The following is a 9935-nucleotide window of genomic DNA, read 5'->3' as shown; positions in this document are numbered from 1 at the left end:
GGGAAATGAGGTACATAAAGGATGGGCAAAGGGTTGGAACAACAAGAGAAATCGTAACTAAATTCTCTCAAGTTTAAGAAATTTTAGTTGACCCAACATCCACCAAGTGTCTACCGAAAGTTTTGCCCCAATTGGATTTCAAATGGTGTCATGTGCAATTTCACTTGACACTCCAATTTTACTTGGAGTTGCTTCCTAGTACACTTCAACTTTCAACACATGAAACCTCAACCCAATTACAAAATAACCCACAAAATACATATTGCAAAGTAATTAAGAGTGTATATGTGTATATACAAAAGAACTTTGGTACAGAATATGCCAACACACAAGGATCCTAACAATAGCAAAGTATATTGTGTTAATTAAATTTCAATTATATCTATATTTGAATTCGTTTTCAATCAGTGGTGGAGACTCTCCTATTTTTCCATTTTGAATGAAAAATGGAGGCTTCCATTGCAAAATGCCTAACCCAACTCATAATTGGCAAATTCGTTGGTTCAATTCCTACTAGATGCATGCCAATGGGACCTTCCAATAAGTCTATTGGAATTGGCTCTGTATCAATGGAATCTCATCATCCATACATAACGAATTAGTGTGGTATATTCATATCATAACATATGAACAGTAAGAACTAGCATTCTTCTTCATGCATAAGGATACTAGATTAGCTAGTATAAAAGATTTTAAAATCATCACAAACCTCCCTTTTTCTTTTCTATTGCAATTTCTGGATTATTTATGATGATTTTAAAACTTTCTATATATATAGAGATAGAAACAGATAGACTAGAAACGACATCTCTTATCTCAATGACACCAAAGGGATAGTAAATGAATGGAATTGGGACATGAATGGAATATAATGAAATATAGCCACTTTGAGGTTCCCTATGAAATGAGGCATGGAATGGAGCCACTACGAAGAACTCCACTGCAAAATGTCCAACCTTCTTCTTCTCTTTATTTTCCTTTTCACTTTCCAAATAATTAAAGATAGTTGAGCAAATAATAAATAATAATAAAAGATAGGAATTCATTTTCCACTTTTCTTTTATTTTGAAAACACTAAATTTAATTAGTAAAGTTTTTTATCGTCAAATAAGTAGTCTACATTAAAAAATATATAATTAAGTGAATATTATATGTTCAAATCCTATTGTATCTAATTTTTCTTAAAAAGAAAAAAAAAACTAATTTTGACTATAACTCATTGGCGAAAATAGCCAAATAGCATATTTTTGCAAATTATGTTGCAATCTACCACTGTTTTGAAAATATGTAAGGATTTACCACTTTTTAGGTACTCGAGTTTGGCAAAATTGAATTTTCTATAGTACTCGAGTTCCAACTTGAGTACCGTGAAAAAATTTTCTAACAAATTTGATGTTATTTTTTTAAAGAACTCGAGTTTTAAAAATGTGATAAATCTCTATATATTTTTAAAGTAGTGAAAAATTACTAATTTTTTTTGCTAAATAGTGATAGTGGGCCATTTTTGCCATAACTCATTACCAAAATTTGGAGACTTCAGACTAGTCATTGAATAAAATGCAATCCCTACAGAAACAAAATAAAGATAGATTTTGATGCAAATATGATGGGCACATATTAACCATTGACAAGTGAGTTTTATTTTAAATTTTACCCCTAAAAGTAATTTAGGTTGAATTATGATACCAAAAAAGCAAACTTAAGACGTAAAGTAATCACTGATCAACACTGATATGGTGATATTAAAAAGAAGAAAAAAAAAAGTGAAAATGATGTGAAATTATGACATTAAATTCTTAGTTGGTACAATTGCAATCATGGCATTTGACTCTATTTCCTAGTTATACCCTGAAGCGGTGGGGTCCAAAGACATCAATACCCAAGAATGCAAGTAAATAATACCCCAGTTGAAAGAGAAAGCCTGGCCTCAATCCTGATCAGTGTCTCACCATTCCTTTTGATAATTTGTTGGGTAATAAATTAACCTTTACCTTATAGAATAAGTAAAATATTTCTATGGAAAAAAAGAAAAGTGATTTTCTTTTACAGACTCAGTAGTAATTTTTCCCTGTTTGTAATTATAGTCAGTGCAGTAACTCTCTCTGACTGCTCTTTGGTGATGGCCCCATCTCTTTATTTATTTATTTATAAAGTACTTGTTTCGAAAAAGGTATTAAGGGGTTATTAGGGAAGTTTATTTCTCATTAGGCTCGAGATCCCAAGAAGAAAAGAAAATTTGGAATCTTCTTGTGTAATGTGTATGAGGTAATAGATCGAGCTCGTAAGTCATACCTAGTTATATTTATTTCGAGGCATCTCAAACTATAAATGAAACCATATATATTGCCCCAACATGCCAGAGTTTGGAGAATTTGCAAAGAAACATGACATTTTTGCTACTTTGAGTAGTCACCACCATTCTCCAATGATTTTGTCCGCGTAGTGATCAGATTTATCAAAGAGAGATCAAGGGAAGTTTATTTCTCATTAGGCTCGAGATCCCAAGAAGAAAAGAAAATTTGGAATCTTCTTGTGTAATGTGTATGAGGTAATAGATCGAGCTCGTAAGTCATACCTAGTTATATTTATTTCGAGGCATCTCAAACTATAAATGAAACCATATATATTGCCCCAACATGCCAGAGTTTGGAGAATTTGCAAAGAAACATGACATTTTTGCTACTTTGAGTAGTCACCACCATTCTCCAATGATTTTGTCCGCGTAGTGATCAGATTTATCAAAGAGAGATCATGACACTTCCAATTATTTTAGTGATAATGAGCCTTTTTAAACAGTTGATGTCATGATTAAATTCATTAGTTTTTGAGAAAATTGATCATTTGTTATAATATTAGGACAATTTGAACATTATATTCACTTTAATTCACTCATTGAAGTTAAAATTTTATATTTTGGATCATTATTGTTGAGGGAAATTTGAGTCCATATATGAGAGGGACTAATTATGTGGCCTTTTTATCATTTAGGTTTAGTCCGAAACTCACACTAATTATTCCTCTCATCCTTTCATGTTTAGAAAAAAAAAAAAAAAAAAAAACAGTAGCACTTGTCATGTGTGGAAACCAAAAATTATGAGGAAGTATCTCATGAAGTGGTTTCATGAGAGATGAGGCTCTCCTCTTACAACATGCGGAATTCACACATCTGTAAGATTCACGTGATGTGAGAGAGTGATTTTATAAAGTCGGTTTATGAATCCTACGTGCTACGAGAGGACGGGTTTCATGTGACCTATTTAATAGATAATTTTTCTAGAATTAAGTATTCTAAGAATAAATTGAAATTTTAGAACCTATATTATTTTCTTTTCTTAATTTGAACTTATGACATCTCACTTTTTGTATTTGAAAACCATGCCTTTTCCTGATTAAAAAAAAAAGAGGCAAGTAGATTTTTTTTTTTTAATGACAAAAAAGGCAAGTAGATGATGTTGAATTAGTAATAGATATTGGTTTAACTTCTAGATACTACTAGATAAGGTATGGGTTTGGATAGCTCGGTTAGTCACAACGCGTTTTCACCTCTGTGCGTTTTCTCCTTTTTTTTTTTTGGCCGCACTTGTTGACTGTGGAGACAAAATTTACTGTGTGTACTGTGCGTGCACTGTTTACGCACTGTTTACACACTGTTCACGCAATATTTAATATTAAAAGTGGGTCCCACAACACTATTCACACATTTAAAAATTATTTTGTTATAGTATTTTCAGCAACAATCAGTTTTTATCAACTTTTAGCAACAATAAGTGCTATCCAAATAGACCCAAGAGGTACTAGGAGAAGATATAAACTCTGATCACAGTAGATTAACAACCATCAGAATTTTCTCCCTTGATGTAAACAAAGCTACTTTCTGGTTTTAGAAACGTCTTTATGATCAACCACTCTTGAATATAAATGAATTCTTGTGTTATCTTCTCTCTTCTTACCTTGTTCTAAACATACACAAGACTTTAGATAAAGAGCAATGATAACAATCATATAGACATCGAAAAGTGTTGCTTGCTAAATATGCTAATCTAGCTAGCAACGCCAATTCTTTTTTTTTTCTTTTATTTATTTATATTTTTAAATAACAACGCCAATTCTCTACTTTGAATAACCTATTATTTATCATAATTATTCGAGTAAATTTATAGACATAACATTTTTTTACAATTATTGACACAACATGTGTTATGATTAGATTGAAATAATATTGATCACTTTTATCTTAGTTCACTATATTGACACGATTTATTATACATCAATTAAAGTGGGTCATGTGTGAAAAGTTTTGTGTCAGCTTATTGTAGTTTTAACTTTTAACCCACCATTAGACATAAAGTGCAGGTGACTTTCACTACCCAATGTTGGCAGAACAGTAGAGAACACTGAACGCTCAAGTTGTTCACTCAATTGGCATTAAGACCTATCCTTTCATAGGATTGAAAGTTGAAACGTCCCAAATTCCATTTCGTGTTTCCTATCATATATTCAATTATATGAGAATATAATAAGTGCAAATGACATGTCTATTAGGACCCTTGTTCAAAGTTTCATCCATCATGGAGTTGAAAAGAGAAAAGTTGGATTTAATTGGATGGTTGGCAAATAAATCTTGATTCTAGAATCCTTGCCCAACAGGCTCGACTAAACTTCCCATTAAAGCTGGATTTTTTTATTTTATTATGTCCTAATAACTATAATTACAACTATATATATACACACACAATAAGTTTATAGGAAGATTCGAATCCATATTTTCCTAACAAGCAAAACTAAGAAATTCCATGATTCATATGGCTCTTGACAAATAATTAAATATGAATTAATTTGATAATAATACAATTATAATGAAACCAACGTCATTTGTTCAAACTTTTAAAATTTGTGAAACAAATTATTTTTCTAATTAAAAAAAAAAATCTATCCACCATAAATGCTCAACCTTGCTTGCGAGGAAATCTTTGATTAAATAAAGATAATGCTAGGACCAATATGAATGAAAAAGATCAAGTTGCTCATCCTAGCTAGTGATACTCTTTTAGTTATTTAATTATTTCAAAATTTTTTTAATACTACAGGCACTTTTATGGTGAGCAATATTGTATTAGAACCCCATTTGCATTATGACATTACATTCCAAACTGAGACTGTTGGTGCATGGACAGATTAGAGAGTATAGGTCAATCACTCAATCTCATGCTCAAATATACCTATATTTTTTTGCTCTTAGACGACCCCTCCCCCACATATTCTCGTGGGTGATGTAGAATTTGAATCAATATTCCAAATCAAATTGTCTCAGAAAAAAAGTATTAGAATATGTGTGTTTTATTGTTCTGGGGCAGGGGCTTATCATCTTGCACTTCTCTTCTCTTGTACTTTTTTCTTAGAATATTTTTCTACCCATTCCATGAAACAGTCATGCATGTTCATTGCAAATAACTTAAAGTAATTCCCACTTTCAAGGGCCAAAAAGAAATGTATCTTAAAAATATAAGAAAAGAGACGGTAAGAAATTTCTATATTTTGTATTTTTTTCGTGGTATGATATGATTTGAGAAGCAGGCTAAATTTTTATCCAACCCATTATTTTATGATAACTTGTAAAATTATTATTTGGGAAATCGTCATATTATGAGTCCATTTTATAATGATTATTTTTTATAATCAAACCGAAAGGCACATATATTTTTTTTTTTAGTGTAGATAGATTCGAATCCAAAACTATTATTTAATAGTAAAATTATTTTTCAGTTGAGCTACCTATAACCCACGTATTTAAATGTTTTTCAACGAAGCGGTTTGGAAAAAAAAATTGCGTCCAAGACTCTTCTAGTAAAGTAGGAAGACGCCATAACAGTATGAAGCCGAAAACAGATACCCAATTGAACACGTCTGCTTGATATTATAGTATAAGATTTTATATACAAAAACATAAACAAGAATTAGAAGGTGGTCAATGGCTGATTGTGACTTTGGAAATGTTGACCTCTTTAATCCTATAAACGTTACGTTAGCAAACTTATACTGATTATATATATAAATCTTTTCCAACCTTTCTGAATTGCCCAAAATGCCCACGTATATGACATATATATTTGGTTTTTGAGTGGTTTCAATGTCTTCTCAACCTTTCTACCCAACTTGGTTCTTGTATTTTTCCTTGTGTCTTTGTCATACAACATTTAGATTTTGTCTTCCACCGTTTTCCTCTTTATTTTTCTCTAATATAGATAGCTACATACCTTTCGATTACCTCACCATTTGAGTCCCAAATAAAGAAAATTCTTTGAGATGATCGTTCAATCATAACACCATAAAAAAATTCAAATAAAAAAATGGCATGCATCTTTCACAAAGTGTTCATGATTATCTAGGTCTAGCATTATCGATTGGGCACACAAAGAAGTATATTTCTATTTTCTACGCATATAGGTCAAGGCATTCAACGCGTTTCTTTACTTTCTTACCTAATAATATATGCAGCTACTGTGATATGAAATAGGCTACAATGATTCGTGAATCATCTAAATTGTTGCTATGCAGTTTCTACCTTACCATTTGGTATAACCGAAAACTGATATACCCAACATTATTTTATAGATGAGTGTAAAAAAAAACCAACAACATTATTTTAAAGATTTGTTGAGAGAACACTAAGTTCCATTCTACTACATGTCGAATGTATCTAGAAGCAGATAGTAATTACTATTTCAATTAACATGGCTCCTTTTTCTTTTTAATATAAAGAAAATCATTTTGAGAACTACTCCATTAAAAAAGAAAAAAAAAAAAAGAGAAAGAAACCTCGTTAGGGTCGTCAACTTTAAGGTCGTCAGCTTTAAGGTCGTCAGTTTTGCCTACGACCTCGTTAGGGTCGTCAGCTTTAAGGTCGTCAGCTTTGCCTACGACCTCGTTAAGGTCGTCAGCTTTAAGGTCGTCAGCTTTGCCTACGACCTCGTTAGGGTCGTCAGCTTTAGGGTCGTCAGCTTTATTATCTTCAGCTTACTGCCTTCAGCTTGCCCTTCAGCTTACTACCTTCAGCTTACTATCTTCAGCTTACTACCTTCAACCCTTCAGCTTACTACCTTCAGCTTACTACCTTCAGCTTATTACCTTCAGCTTACTATCTTCAGCTTACTACCTTCAGCTTACCCTTCAGCTTACTACCTTCAGCTTACTATCTTCAGCTTGCATAATAGAGCTGACGAGTCTTTGAAGATCAACTTTTATTTTTTCAATTAAAAATTCCCCTTATCAAAAATCATTTTGAGAACTACTCCATTAAAAAAGAAAAAAAAAAAAAAAGAGAAAGAAAAAGAATATAAGGCAATATAGAGATATTTCTTATCAAGAGTGTTTTTGGATAGGTCTAAAATTTAAAATCCAATTTATTTTGACCTAAAAACAGGAACAAATTTTGTTTTATAAAGCACCCTAAAAAAGAATTTTAGATTTCAATTTCAAAAATAGTTTTTGAACTATTATTAAAATAGCAACAGTAGCAAAATAATCAGATTCTCTTTGAATTAGTTTTGCTCATTATCAATAGCAAGGACTCATTGCATGACTAAGGTGGAGAGAATTAGTTCGTTCATGCATTTTTTTCCTTCATGTAAGTTAGGGGTGCTCCAAATTTTACTACATAACATTACAAATTAATGTGTTCATTTTTAAACATAAGACTATTTTATTTATTTATCATGTTGATATAGCAAAAATCATTTTGCAAATATTTTATAATCAAATGAGTAGTATGTTTAGTGTTTTCCTTTATAGAGTCTCAATTTTGTGAAATTACACATGATTATTATTCACTAAAATTTTCCCATTTTATTTTTAAGGGGTTGTCATTAAGCAATAAGCAAATTTCATTATGCAACAATGCAGCTTATTCTTATTGGTAGCCCTGGCAATAAAGTTATATTCTTAATGCTATGACAAAATGGTACTAGTATAATGAATCCAAGGCCCATCAATGAAGTGGAATTCTTTTTTTGGCACAAACAATGAACTGGAATTCTTGTTTTATGGTCCCTGACTTCTTTTTACCTTTATCTACCTTTTCTTACCTTAGGTGTTTGCAGTCTGTCAGATGCTAATTCTTTATTTATCTTTCTTTGCCTTTTGCTTCTTTTTATATAGGATTTGATTTCAAGTTGGAAGTTCATAAAATAATATGTGTAATATTCTCCAACAGATTTGATATTTTAATGCATTCCTGAAAATAAAAAGTGGCTCCAAAATTGCCAAAAGAGAGAGAGGAGAGATTGACAAAGGATTAGGGAATTAATACTCATTTGCACTAATGTATATTATATGCAATAAAAAATAACATTTGTTTAAAAACTGTTATTTTTAAATGACATAAATTTAACTAAAAATTCGAAGAAAATAAATTGACAACATTTCTTTTAGAGGAATAAATAAAAGGGAAATATTAATGATGTCCTTAGAGCACTGGTTAACAATTTGTTTAAAGAAAATTTTTATAGGAAAAAAAAAGTAATTAATATTTTGACAGTTTTTTTTTTTTTTTTTCATAAAAGTGGTGTTAAAACTTTCTTAAAATAAATTATTAACTATTGTTTTAAGAGTACTCGTTAATTTTACTTAACTTCTCCCTTCATTGGTTGGTATTTTTGAGAAACTTTTTTTTTTTTGAGGAAAAAGACTTCAACTTCAATTAGTCAAGACTGTTAAATCAGCTTCGACAAACTGGAGAATGTCTGGTGATACTTCTTCCATCTTGACAGGTATTTTTGAGAAACCGATGAAATCAATAGGTGGATAAAACTCCAACAAAATGGACGGATGACAATAGAGAATCTAAAATCTCCCTTTGATAGCTTCACACGTTAATATTATTGCATTGACTGGTAGTGGTTTGTTCAACAAAAACATGGTATTTTTTGTACCTCATTCAAACATAAACAAAAGCAAAATTTGAACACTGTTTGACCACGAGCATAGGGCAGGAAGTTGTATAGTTTATTATATGAGAAATAAATTGACATAAATAATATGATAATAAAAACACCATCACCAAAAAAAAAATTTCGAGTAATTGAAAGCTAAAACCATTTATTTGTATTAATGGCAAAATATTTTCCTGGTAAGAAATTCTTTTTTTTTTAATTTTTTTAATTTTTTATACAAGATATAATTTCTACTTTAGTTTAATTTAAGTGTATATGTGTGTGAAGTTCTTTCTTGGAGACTTAAACTTCGGGTCTTGCCCTCCACACTTCACAGACACTTATACTTGTGAAGTGACCATCGCACCAAGGGTATGCAATGGTGCCTGGTAAAAAATTCCTACTTGGTTAGTACTTAGTACACATTGATTAGTAGATGTCATATGGTGTGTTAGGTTAGCTCTTGTGACCAATGGATCCATAATAACATGACTATTTTTAAATGATAAATTTCTTTTTATATCATTCACAAATTTATGGGTTTGCTTTAATTGACCTGTCTCCATTTCTCTTTTTCTTTTCTTTTTTTGCTTATGTGGTCCATCAATACTGATAAAAAATTGTGTAACGCACTCTTAGACTTTTAATTTGCCTTTTGGGCACTAACAACAAAATGTATCAGTTCCATCCAATCCAATCCAAATCCACCAAAACCAAATCCATTTCAAAATTGAATTGGAAGAGCCACAATTTTTAATCATGCCATGGAAGTTTCAAACTTCATACCAGGAAAAACCCAAAAAGGTTTTTTTTGACCCATCACATTATTTCCAAGAAAAACAGTATGAAAAGAAAAGAAAATAATAGGTGTAAATGCAAGAAATTCTCATACACAGATACACCAAAAAAAAGACCCATAAAGTTGGTCAGTTACAAAATTTCCGGGTAACGAACAATAATAATGAATTAATGATATTCCAAAACCCCCCCCTCTCTCTCTCTGTCTCT

The sequence above is a fragment of the Quercus suber genome, unplaced genomic scaffold (assembly GCF_002906115.3).
Source record: "Quercus suber isolate HL8 unplaced genomic scaffold, Cork oak 2.0 scaffold_137, whole genome shotgun sequence".
In the NCBI taxonomy this organism is placed as follows: Eukaryota; Viridiplantae; Streptophyta; class Magnoliopsida; order Fagales; family Fagaceae; genus Quercus; species Quercus suber.
Note: the sequence above shows the minus strand (reverse complement) of the source record.